At 41.6% G+C, this 13,172-nt stretch overlaps 2 long non-coding RNA genes across 4 annotated transcripts in view; one reads left to right on the forward strand and one right to left on the reverse strand.

Annotated features, from left to right (window-relative positions):
• The window catches only part of LOC137863752 (uncharacterized), a 128,187-nt gene that overhangs the window by 102,675 nt on the left and 12,340 nt on the right, over positions 1 to 13,172 (reverse strand). The window lies entirely within an intron of this gene.
• The window catches only part of LOC137863751 (uncharacterized), a 130,628-nt gene that overhangs the window by 74,844 nt on the left and 42,612 nt on the right, over positions 1 to 13,172 (forward strand). For 2 of the 3 annotated variants that reach the window (XR_011101114.1, XR_011101113.1), the window contains exons 4-5: positions 2,267 to 2,377; positions 2,606 to 7,007. This is a non-coding gene — a long non-coding RNA (uncharacterized lncRNA). Of the gene's footprint in view, positions 1 to 2,266; positions 2,378 to 2,605; positions 7,008 to 13,172 lie in introns of those variants that run through there. The other variant, XR_011101115.1, reaches the window with a different exon arrangement.

Below are 13,172 nucleotides of genomic sequence, written 5' to 3' on the forward strand. Positions count from 1 at the left end.
CACCGTTTTCTTGTGTGGGAAATCTCCTGAAACTTCTCTTGCTTTCTTTGTCAGAGCAGCACAGACGGCCAGAACCGGTGGGGAGAAGAGTGTCTGGATTTGTGTGAAACAACATATTTAGTTATGCCAAGTGATGGCATTCAAGCAATTACACAATATGTACACCTGCACACAAAGATGTAAAAGTGGAAATTTACTGAACCAGCATTGGAGTCAATACCCTACCCCCTGTAAGGGAGCCCCAAACGTGCAGTTGTCATCCACTTTGCTGGAGGGAGCTGGTGCCAGCTAGGAGCTGGCAGCACGGCTGAGTTCAAGAAGTGTTTTTAATCTCTTAATAAATTTCACAGCTAGATGGCTTCTTCATTTGTAAATTATAGATAGACTCAGTTATACGTCTCCAGCTTCACTTTTGGCTTATTTGGGAATTCTCAAAGGATGGCAAATATGTTGCAGCGTTTTTATTTTGGATGGAGTCTGGATGAAATTCTTTAGGCAGTCCATAAGTTTCTGGAAAACACCAAGTTTTCTCATGGTTTGGAAGGCTTTCTCTTACTTTCTACTACCCTGGCATGAGCAGTATAGTTACAATATGGGGAGTATACATTAGGTATGATGCTGGGAGAAAAATCTTCCATACTGCTGGTGAGGCTGTGTAAAGTGGTGCCATCCTCCCGGCACTTCTATTCTACCCTGTCTCCTATCTGAACAAATCCTACAATCCTACAGCAGCTTCCTCCTGCCCGCACCCCCCCCCCCCTCCCCCGAAGGAAGAGATTGGATTCAGTGGGAATAAAATGCACAGATTCCCATAAGAGTGAAAAATATAAGGTCTAATTGCATCTATTTCCTTGTGGTGGTGATCCTCATCCTGGAAAGCTTCTCTTTTACTCGCCTGAGTGGAACGAGATGGTTGGAGATGGCAATTAACAGAAGATGATAAATGGAACTGTGCCTACCACCTGGGAGAGAATGTTTCCTGAATAATGATCCTCTCCTTCAGGGATGTCTGCAAAATTAGATCACCTGGGTCGGTCTGAAATACTCTTGGTGATGATGTGCACAGGGCTCATCGCTGCAGGAAGCGTCCTGGGTGGCTAAGCCAACACCAGTGCTCTCTGCCCTCCTGCTTAAAGGAAGGGGATAGCTAATTAATTCTTCTTAATTTATGAGGATTTGTGACAAAACTGAACGGGCTTAAATGTACCCTTAGTTTTAACAGGGCCTGTTACTTCTATGGCCTTGATGTCTGAGGCATCTGTCATGGTCTGCAGGGCCACCGAGGTGTGGGGACGTTTTTCTAAGTATGTGTGGACATGGTTGGCTCAAGTGGCTTTGCAAACAGGACACATTTTGTTTTTCATTCTTATTTACAGGAATTTTTTCTCTTTTAATTCTCGCTGGATATAAATATATTTAGAAAGATGTGATTTAAAACAGCATTCAATTTCCCATCTACTTGGTCCACAGACAGTGGCATTTTTTAGTGCTGCTTCTGTGTAAACGCTTACCAACTGCTCATAAATAGTCACAGGAAGAAATTGCTTTAGCTTTGTATGGTAATAGGTAGTGGGTTTTATTAGTAAGGCTTGTTAATTACTTTGGTATCTTATTTAATTAAATCGGTGTGCCAGTGAGAGGAAAAATAAATCCTTGTTAGGCCAGTGGACCCCTTATTGTATGTTGCAGTATTTTTCATGGTCAGAAAACTTTAGAAGCAGTGACCGAGGACACTTCAAGCAGCATCACATCCTTTGATGATGGTTCCTGCCAGTAGTAACTTTTCAAGAGTAACAACTGTTATGTGTCTAACTGATGATACATATGCACCCTGGGAGTTAAGATGCCCCCTGTATCAGGAGTTATCTGCATCTCTGATAAATCAGTTTTGACATGTTATTGCCTACATTTTTTTTTCCTTTCTTCCTTTGCCTCCTTTAAAAAATAATAAAATGCAAACTGTGCAGTTCTGCTGCAATGTAAGCCAAAAGCATAATTAATGCTGTACACATAATATGATTTGAAAAGATTATCTCTAGTACTGGCAAAACATCAGCAAGTCAGCCTGTACCGAAGTACGAAAATCACGTCTGAAGTATCTGGGATGTTTGGGTCAAGTCAGCACAAATCTTCTCATGTCAATTCTCGCTGCTGGGGTGGTTTTGCTGGTGCTGGTGTTTTTTTGTTTGTTTTTGTGTGTGTGTGTTTTTTTTTTAATATAAAAATTATTTTTATATTTTTATATTGCTCTTATTTTTCATTGTAGCATTGATGTTCTGTATTTTCCTGCTCCTGGTACTCAGCTTCCTGTGGTGTCAGCAGAAGGTGTACAGAGAGAGGAACAACCCAGCAGGGCCAGCCCAGCGCATGGATGGAGGTCAGTCTTCTCCTTCCTCTTCTCTGTCTCCTCCCCTCCACTAGCACAAGGGCTTCTTCTGTCACTTTTACATTTGAAGAATCTCATAGCCCGAGTTTCAGGCTGTGAAGGCTTTGACCAGACCATTGGGCATATATCCTATATAACATATATCCTGGCTTTACATAGGAGGCTGTGTGATGCTTCAGAGGGGAAAATTAGCAGGATCTTTCATTTTGTGTCGTGCAGGATGATGGAAGAAGTGCATGAACCTCCCTTTTAATTGTTATTTTATTGAAAGACGCAATATACTGTATTGGCGGTGGAGAAAAAGTGAAGTAAAAAAGGTGTCCGTTCTTGCAAAAGCATCTCTTAACCTTGATCAAATGGGATCCTTTGACACCCGCACTGCCGAACCCAGAACCTTTCATGCCAGCAAGAGAGGCCACCAAGGTGAGAACAGAGTGGACTGATAACAAAGGGAGTGCCACCTCAGCACCATTCAAAGGTAGCATAGTCTGTGCTAAAAGGTTTGCAGTCTCACTAAGACCTTTGCTCACTCCTCATTCCAATGTGCGGATGTGACTCATGAAATGGCTGAACCTCTAGCAAAAACTCAGAGATACAGCCATATTCTGGACAATTTATTACAGTCTTTGCTTGATTCCTGATTAAAATGAAGTGGTGGGGTCCTAACGGACACGAAGCCCTTAGTCTCTTTCATTCTGCCTTTCACTTCATATTGCAGTTTGAAAGAAATGTTGTTTGTCAGGTTTTGAATCTGCAGCTTGCAGCTGTAGCAAAACATTTGGATAGAAAACCCATTTTCTAAAATCTACTTAGGGTAAAGTGGCCTTTTTTATTGTTTACTTCCTGCATTTGAAAGAACTTTTGTTAAAGCCCAGCTTCTGCACCTGCGTTCCTCCAGAAAACTGTCTCTTCAAATTCTCCAGACTGATTTGTCATTTTCTTACGTGCCAGGACCAGTTGTATCTCTTATTGCATTACATCGCTGACATAACGTAATGCCTCATGGCAGATGCAGCTGCACATCACCGTGGCTGAGAAGCTGAGGGGGAACAGAGGCCCAGGTCTGGGGAAGGGTTGATATCTCCTGCACACAGGCTTTCCTTACGGAACTTTAAGTCTAGCGGCCAGTCATGTTGGTTATCTTTTTTTGATTTTTTTTTTCTGAAGTGTGAAGGAAAGTCAAAGTCTGGGGAAGGCTGAGTGATAGGAATCTTTCTACCTTCTTTCCTGTCTGTGCACGTATCTACCTCATATCGCAGCTTCCTATGGAGGAGGGTTGAACAGAAGGTCTCCTTGAAATCCGTTTTGCGTGTTGACCAGAAACAGTGTTAAGAATTCATTCAGAGTCCCCCTCTGCCCTCACTAGCCTGATTTAATCACATCAAAGAGCTCTTACTAGTCCTATCAGATGAGAGGTTTAGACAGAAAACTTTTTCTGGATAAAAAGGTTTGTGTGTCATCCAAAATTCCTTCACTTTACTATTTTGGGATTTGTGCTTTAGAAAAAAAAGGCGAAGTGATGTTTATGCTTTATGATCTGGTCTGATTCTGTTGCGCAGTGGAAGGGGTACAGTGTCATCTGGGATTTCATAGCAAATAGGGAGTTTGGGGCCCACACCAAACTAAATAAATGGGGCTCAGTGGAGAACATCCTTTACAAAAACATTGGCATTCATTTAAATACTCCATATCTTGGAAAATTTGCAATATCACTGTCTATAAATTAGTGGATTAATTCCCTCTTAGGTAACAGTTCTTTAGTTCTGCTTTGTAATTAAAAACTTTCAATTTTCACCCCTTGGTCCTCATGTCTGTAAAAGCATACAGCAAAAGTCATCTTTTTTGAACAAGAGCAAAATCCTAGTTTACATGGAGGGTTACCATTTACTTTTTTTTTTTTTTCCCTTTTTTCTGTCTTCTGCATCATGAATCAAGCAAGATGCAGAGGAAGATGTGTGCCCTCCCAAATTTAGAAATGTGTGTGTCTGTGATGCCTTTCACAGTCTGTTAGATAAATCCTAGCAGTGTTGTAATGACAGATAAGTGCCTGTCCTACACGTGGCTTGCTCTGCAACTGTGCCTTGGACACTGCCGAACCTCTGCCAGGTGAAGTCAAGTACAGCTTTCCTTTTAAATATTGTATAGGAGCAGCTATAAACCTTTCCAGCCTGAACCTTTCCTCACAAGCTGACATTTGCCTAATGTTTGTGTTTTGCTTAAGCCCTTGGCTCTGCACCCTTGGCTGACCATGGGCCTTGGTATGGGTTGGCCATGGGTGTGGGTGGGTGATGGCCATGGGTGTTACTGCAGGCAGCTAGATTTTCCCTTCCAGTCTAGGGTAGCTGAGTTGTTCTGCTTTTAGGAAAATGATTGCATTTTAACGCTGTGTGGATTGGGCCTGATATTTCCTGGTAAAAAATGGCATGGGGAAGACCATGGATAGTAATGATAACAGCAGTGTGGGAGGGAAATGGAAAACACAATGCTACACCACTGGCTAATATTATGGAGAAGCAGTTCTCAGAAAGGAGGGTCTGGCTGGTTGTTTAGTAAGCTCTTTGCTTTAGGGGATAACCTTAAAAGCATCTGCTGCTGAAGCGTATGAACGGTTGCATTTGAGGACAAGATCTTGTCAAAATTCTCTTGAAAGTCTTGGTTGCAGCCACTGCCTGCAGCTTGCCACAGTGCCATGAGCAGCCTTGCTGCCTCTTTTCCTGGGGTTGTTCTTGGGTGAGCAGTGAAAGCCAGAACAAAGTGAGGGATGCATAGGAGGAGCTGGAGCAGGTCTGCGCTGTGTGATGCCAGCCCCAAGCCCACCCATGTTCCATGTCATGGCAGAGCTGGGCACCCACTGCAGTAACGTGGTCCCACAGCTCTGGGTCAGGGAAAGGTCTGATCCTGCAGGCTAGAAGCAGGAGCAGGGAGAGCAGAGCCATCTACTAAGCACTTGTAAGAAGTCCTCATACAGCCATGCTGCTAATTTTCCAGCTCAGCAAAGGACTGAGCGCTATGCTAGATTTTGTATTGTGAAAAGGCTTGAAAAAATAAACAGAACTTACTGCTTATTTGTAATAAGCAAAGATCATAAAGATCAATGTGCTCAGACAGATTTGGAAGAAGAGCCTAAGGAAGTTTGGGTGGCCATTCACCCTATTCCACTATTTTTCCTTAATAACATCTCATTCTTCAGTAGCTGTACCTGTGTATGGTCCAGCACTATTCAGACAGCTCAGAGCTCATCTCCATTCTTCCTGAACCTAGGATGATCACATCCTCATGTTTCTCCCTGCACTTTGTGCCTGCCTCTGGTCTTCCTTCCATGATGCATTAAGTAACTTCAACAGCTTGACATATTAGGGCTGGTTTAGCTTTTGCCATTTCTTATCTTCAATCAAATATGTAATGCCCCAGTAGGATAATTTTTCTTAGGTTTCCATTCCTTATGTTTTTGTCTTTTCATAATTTATTTCCTCCTGTTGCTGCAGTGGTTTTCCTAACTGGCTCCTAGTTTTAGAAAATGGTCTTCAATTGCTTTGATTTTATAGCACGTAAAGGATACCAGTGTACTCAGAAAACAACCAACCAACCAAAAAAAAAAACCCAACCCCAACAACCCAAACCTAACCCCCTGCCACACTCACCTCTTTACCTTCCAAGGGAGTTTCTTATAGGTTTGCAGAAGCTGGGAGGGAGACTCTCAGAGCTCTGCTTGGCACGGCTAACAGAAGGCTCAGACTTAGAGGGATAGTTTAAGCTGAGCAACATATACGTTGGTTTTATTATGTTGTATTCCACAACACACAGTTCTCTTATAGCTGAAAATTGTTTTGAGATTTGATGAGAGCTGAAGTAGCTTTCTGTTTTTCTGTAGAGCCTCAAGTTTATATCAGAGAGAAAGAAAAAGAGAATTGAGAACAAAATGCTTGTTCATACCCTTTTGCCCAACGGATATGTCTGAGCTAGATCTGCAGTAGCATTATAAATAGGTATTTGCTTGGACTTTCTTCCCTTCATGCCTCAGATGCATTTCTTCTTTTGCATTTGATTTTCCTGAGTTGGTAAGCAATGCTAGCACTGTGTGTGAGAGCAGAATGCTTTTGCCAACTGTCTTCTAATGAACCAGGGGAAAGGCTGCTCATCAGCTAGGTGGTCAGTCTCACCCCTTCGCTCTTGTGTGCTCCCAGTGGGGTCTAATCACTGTAAAAAATAAATTAGTGCACCGAGTTCAGGAACACTAACTCAATAAATGCGTTAATGTCAGAGCAAGTGGCAGTCTTGCCTACCCTGCTGATAGAAGTGATTGTTCTATTTATGCTCAAATACAATGTGCTGTTAGTGCTTCCAGAAAGCCTGTTATGGCCTGCCCCTCACTTCTCCAAAAACTATACAAATCTTTACCTGTCAGCATACAGCTCCTCTTAGCCTTCCAAAACATGCATGTGGTAACTTCTGTATTGTAGTCATCAAGAGTGAGACTTCTGTGAGACCTGAAGCCCTAGGATGGAGCCAAAACCAGGTAGCAAAATGCTGAGTACATGGCCAGCATGCGTGTGTTACTGGGGCAAGTTGCTACTCTGTAGCTTTAAAACTACAGCTTTTTAATAAAAACATTTTATTTGTTTGTTTGTTTGTTAATATTTTAGTGCTGCTGGAGTGTGTATTAATTAGTCTTCACAAATGAGCTGGCTAGCTGGATTGCAGCAATATGTCAAGGCAAAGCCGTAGCTCTCACTTCCAACTGGGTGACAACTGTGACTAATCCACCATTTTATGATGAATTTTTAGGACAGCATTAAAAGAAGCTGCTGGTTTTAGCTAGGTGAAACAAGAGGGATCTGTCTGAAAACATCTGAAAGAATATCACGTGTCACCATTTTTAATGAAGCCCACTTTTATTTACACGTGCTCTTGTTTGTATGTAGCAATAGTTTGTCTGCATGCCCAGGTGCTCTGCCTCAGCCACAGAGCAGAATATACCAACCTTTCTCACACTTTCACACAAAGGCAACAGATAAAATATCGGTTCCATTATACCTGGAAGGGCAGAAGCAGGCATCCTATTTCCTGAAGACAGCAGAGCAAATGAATTTTAGGAAAATAGACTCCTCTGGCAACCTGCTGTCTCTTGCTGCAGATGCAGCTGGATGTGCAGAGAGTGCCTCAGCACGCTGAGGGTACAGAGAAGTGCGCTGAGGACTTGGACCATGATGAACACCAAGAGGCAGATGATGTTCATTACAGAAGTCTCAGGATGGTGTGCTGTCATTGCGCTCTTGGTCCCTGGTGAGAAACGTTTTGCAGGGTGTTAAAAAGGCTGAGACTGAGAACAGCAGCTCACCGGTTTTGCATCTTGGCTCTGAGTTGTGCTAGGCAGAAAATTCTCCTGCCTTATTTACCAACACAGCACGTGTTTGCCTTTAGCAGGCAGCCTCCATGATGATGGTGATGGGCATCACCTGCAGGAGAAACAGCCCCAGTGATTCGCTGCACTTAGCTCCTCGGTTACAAGTGCAAAATGGGAATAGGGGAAATGCAGGACTGGTGCTGCTGATGTTTTCTGTGTGCCTGGAACCAGGAAGGAAAGGAAGCGTGTGATGGAAGCATGGTGAGGGGTGGCTGGGGAGGACAGACCCCGGGGTAGTGCCATGTGTTCACTGCCCTCATAGCAGAAACACAGAGCCTGGCTTTGAGCATTTGTATGGAAAATGGATGGGGATGGGAAAGATGAGGAAAAAAGCACATTGTCAATATGTGTTGGGGGTGTGCAGTGGATTTATGCTAATGGAAGCCTTGCTCTTCATGTAATCCTCTTTGGCCCTCACTGGGAGGTGGCAACTGGAACACCATGAAGTCTGTGAACAAAAAGCACTCTGAGCTTTTATCTGAGCTCAAGTGAATGGGTTCATTGTGGGATTTGTTTAATTTTGTTTTGGCTTATGCATTTCACTGTTTAGACTGTTGAACCGTCTAACAATGTACCTTGCAGGAATACTTTCAAACACTTGCTGTGTACAGCTGTGTTTGAAACAAAGTTTAATTTGAATTTCCAAGTCTAATCATACAAGTTGATGACAGTATGGCTTTAGGGCCAGGGGTAGCTATTCAGAAAGCTGAGTGGTTCACAAGGTTATGTGCCACAGGACTAACACGATGCTGAGAAATAATAGGCTCATACGGGGCTGGCTTCAGTTTGCAGAGTGTATAGCACAGAGATTTAACACAGTTTAGATGTGCTTGAAGATCATCCCTGTTTTTTTTTCTTTTTTTTTTTTTTTTTTTTTTTTTCAGCCAGTGTTCTTCCTGACCTTGAAAATACCTTATGGGTGGTTTGCAAATAAATATCTAACATCACTGTAACCAGAAGAAATACACATTGATGTTCTATTTGTCATTATATTCTACCAATCTTTTCCATTATTTGAAGTCTTATATGATTTCAGTGATAGGCATATAGGCTAGCATCAGCACAGCAGATTTTTCAAAGAGATTAGATGAGATTTGGGCTACCTTTTAGAGAGCATTTTGCTTTATGTTTCTGGCTCTTCTCCTTCTTTTTATTTTATTTTATTTTATTTTATTTTATTTTATTTTATTTTATTTTATTTTATTTATTTTATTTTATTTTATTTTATTTTTTTTAAGATATCTTTTTATCAAGTGTGAATGCTAACAATGCTGATATGGGGTGACAGTTTGACCAAACAACCATAGCAACAGTAACTGTTTTCCTTGTGATAACAGCTAAGCTAAAGGTTATGCGTATTGCTGCATCTCTCAATCTATCTGCTCCACGGCACAGTGCCAGACAAAAGTAAGAATATAGAAAGCTATAACCAAAATATGCAGTTGTCGAAATGAGGCATGAGCTACAGAGCATGGGTTAAAGAATAACATTTCTATTCTGAAGCCTTCTTTTTAAAAAGAAATATGAAATCTATGTTAAATAATATTTTACTGCCCAAAAAGTTAATTTGAAAACTGTTTAAATAATATCTGCTTAACCATCTTCCCTTAGGAAAGGGGAAAATAAAAGCCTAGAGGCTGTTTTAAGGAAAACATTTATTTTTATTTTTTTTTTCCTTTTCAGGAACAATGTTGGACTTGCACAGTTGACCTAGACAATATTTAGTATTGACCTCAAGTCTTCAGCATGTGTCCCCAAAGCTCAGATGGCTTGAAGGACGCAAACAAATAAAAGTCTTTGAGCTGTGGGAGCTTCTTATTTTTCCCAGCGCAGAGTTGAATGAAGCAGATGTGTGACATATTGTCTGGTTGGTTTTTGGCTATTTCCAAGAGCAATCCTCATACCGAGTTGGATCTATCACAGCTTTTATAACCGTGCCTCATACCTGATAATCTGTGGTATTTTCATATTTATAGTTTTTTGTTTGTTTTAATCAGGATAACTATATACAGAATTATTTATATTTTCATTAATAGGAAGATAATCTTACCTCTGAGACAGTAAGGTCTGTGTGTGATCCAACTGAGACAGTCATGAGCCATTTAATAACTAAGGCTTCTCAATGAAACAAATAATACACAGTGATGATAATTTACCAAAGCAGGATGGATTTTAGGCTAGAGAGTAACATTGCACTGGGTTTCTATGGCACTGAATCAAACTCACAGTTTTGTATTTGTTGTTGGAATAAGTTTCCTGGTGGAAGAAATTATATTTCAGAGTGACTTAGTCCTTGTTTTGGAGGACTTTCTCTTTTCTTATTGGACTTACTTAGGTTTGAGTGTTGATGAAAGGGCAAGAACAGCCTCTGGTGACTCCTGAGCTGTATGGGCAAAGTAGAGCAGTGCTCTGCCGATGATATACTGATTATGGGAGCAAACGACTGGCATGGAGTATCATGGTAACAAGTCAAAACTTTTCCTAGTGATCCATTTGCTAGACAAAAGACAGAATTAATGGAATAGTGATCCTGAAAATTTTGAATCCCTTGTGGATATGCGGCTGACTTTTCATTTCTAATGAATTCTTTTAGCCATGTGGTCTTGAGCATTGCTTTTTTTTTCAGAAGAAAAGCAAAATACATGGATCCCCTGAAGGATCTTCTTGATTTAATAGAATTGTTGTTCTATTTAATAGCACAACATTTGTATCAAAATCAGGAGTTGCATGGCTTTCATAGTCCCAGATTGATTAGTTGTGTATATTTTTTGCTTCATAATGTAAGAGTCTCTTTGCAGCTTATAGGGCCTGTTGTACTCTCTTCTAAAGTGTTCTCCATGTCTGTGTGGTATTAGTGGGGAAGGCATATGCTCATTAACGCACATTATTTAAAACATTTCACAGGAATGCTTGTTGTGTGCTTGTACTTGAAGCTGCTGGTAAGGTCTGCTTCCTGCACGTAGATTTAGGTCAAATAAGCACATGTCCATCTTGCTGGAAATGTTCAGTATATGTTGCGTTATGCTGCTAAGTGAGGCTTGGTTTTTATCTGATCTATCAGTGAGACAGTAAGTATCCCTCTATTAATGAGTTTGTTTTTTGTAAGTTATTAAAACCAATGTAAACCAATTATTTTATCAGAGAGGATAAAATCCTTCTCATACACCTTTTATCCTCTTCTGAACGTAATGGTGTTTAGCAAATACAGCTGAGGTCAATGTTACCTTCTGTGCTCTCCTACGTGCTCTGGGGAATGCGGTTCACATACCTATCAGTATTTGCGTGATGGAAAGTAACTGCAGTGTGTACCTGCAGGGACACACAGGCTGTGTGTCCCAGGGGAAGAACTCATTGGGTAAGATTAATTTTTGCAGTAGCAAAACGCAAAACCAAATTGTGATTTGTACGGATGCAACTCCATCACAGCCCAGCTTGTGTCACTGCGGTGAGTTCACGTGATCTAAAATAGCAAACAGTTTGTGTCAGGACAGAAACTTGGGGTTTTTAAAATCTGTCTCTTTTTTTTTTTTTTTTTTCCATGTGAACCTTGAATAACAAAGAGCCACTTCCAGAATTTCATAAGTCTCTGTAATTACAGTAGCGATTATGAGAATGATAGATATCTAATTAAAATCTGTGAAAACTGCAGTCAGCGAGAAATGAGAATTAGCTCCCCAAATTGCAATTTTCTCCTGAGTTTAAGCACATTTCAAAGCTGCTTTTTGACAATGTGGAATTTTTCTCTTGTCTGTCACAATGAGTCACCTCAATAGGTCAAGGCTAATTTTAACAGATACCGAAAGAACACAGGAGGATCTTGGTTGGAGATGAAGGAAGGCTTTCTGTTAGTCATTTTTACCTTAACAATACTGGCATTAAGAGACTGTCACTGGTTTCAACTGATCTCAAGCAGTGAAACAACAAACAAACTGTTACTAAATTTTGGGCTAACCTCAGATTTCTTGTCAAAGAGAGTCAGGAAAGATGTGGAGAATGAAATTGATGCGTCCCTAAGCAGTGCTGGTTTGTGCTTGGGTTTTCATGTCCTTGTTTGCTTCCTCTCCCCTTTTACCTACCCTGTGCCAGTGCTGTACATGTGTTCCCTCAGTAGCTAATTACATCAGGTTCCCCATGACAGTGACTAACAGTTTTGATGCCTACTACAGACAGCTTTGTGCCAGCAGAGGTGCCCAGGAGCCTAATACACAAATCTGTTAGCTCTTCTGCAGCAGGATGGCTCCGGTAGCTCTTCCAGCCACTGATCGGAGGAACATACTGCTTCCAGCACTGAACAACTACCTACGATGGGCTGATTTCCTTCTGCCAGAGACAACAAGTGTTTTAAACTCCATGTGCCCAGAAAGACTGGACGTCTGGGGGGCTTCCCTCCTGGGATTGGGGCTGTGTCGGGCAGTGTGGCTGAGGTGTGGAGAGCTTTGGGCATGCAGTAGGCTGGGGTGAAGCACTTGCAGGTACTCTGCCCCTCCGGCAAAGAAAAGGGTGAAATCACGGTCATATCCTGCTCTGGAATATTTTATTCCCAGCAGGCACTTGTATCATTTTCTGAACTTGTGTGCTTTTTAGTTCTTGGCACAAAGCCTCTTCTGCTCATGTTATTTGGGCTTTGGGTCAGGGGAAGTGCCAGTTTAAAGGAAAAACCTCAGCCGTGAAGTAACCTAATCAGAAGCAATGACACAAACAATATCACCGTCAATACCCAGCTCTGGCAGGTGTCAGATCCTGGTGCTTCAGAGCTTATTATGCAGCCTTCTCAGGGGATTTTCTCTTCCAGTCCCTGTGGTGATCACCTGCCACCCAGAGCTGCCACGTGAGCACCTGCTCCAACTGAGAGCTGCCGAGGGCACGTTAATTCCTGCCTCTCACTGCTTCCACAGCTGCCTGTGCCCTGCTCTGAGAATGCCACACACTGATTATGCTCTGTCTGAAGAAATACCACCCTGCACTCTTATTCTTCTGCTGTAAATACGGCCTGCTCTTACAATGATGCAGAAGGAAGGGTCTCCCTTAATCTTAGGTACCTTCACTAGAGCTCTTCTAACTTGTATTCTTTTAAGGTCAGGTTAACCAGGTTTTAGTAGCCTTTTCTTCAATGGAAATTTCACTGCTGACATAAACCATTTGATTTCCTTTTCTCAATTATTCTGTTACTCGTCTTTGAACCCCACTAAGTGGCTGTTATATGTGGGTAGAATGACACAGAACAAAAGGATATTTGTTATGTATGAGCACTGGAGTCAAATGGTGAGCCTTTGAACAATCCTTTGGACCCCTGTTTACAGTCCAAATGTATTTGCTTTTTGAAGATGTGCTTATATTTTGCCTCCTGTAATGAAACCGCTGTCTTTCTGGGAAACATTTTAC

The sequence above is a fragment of the Anas acuta genome, chromosome 13 (genome assembly GCF_963932015.1).
Source record: "Anas acuta chromosome 13, bAnaAcu1.1, whole genome shotgun sequence".
In the NCBI taxonomy this organism is placed as follows: Eukaryota; Metazoa; Chordata; class Aves; order Anseriformes; family Anatidae; genus Anas; species Anas acuta.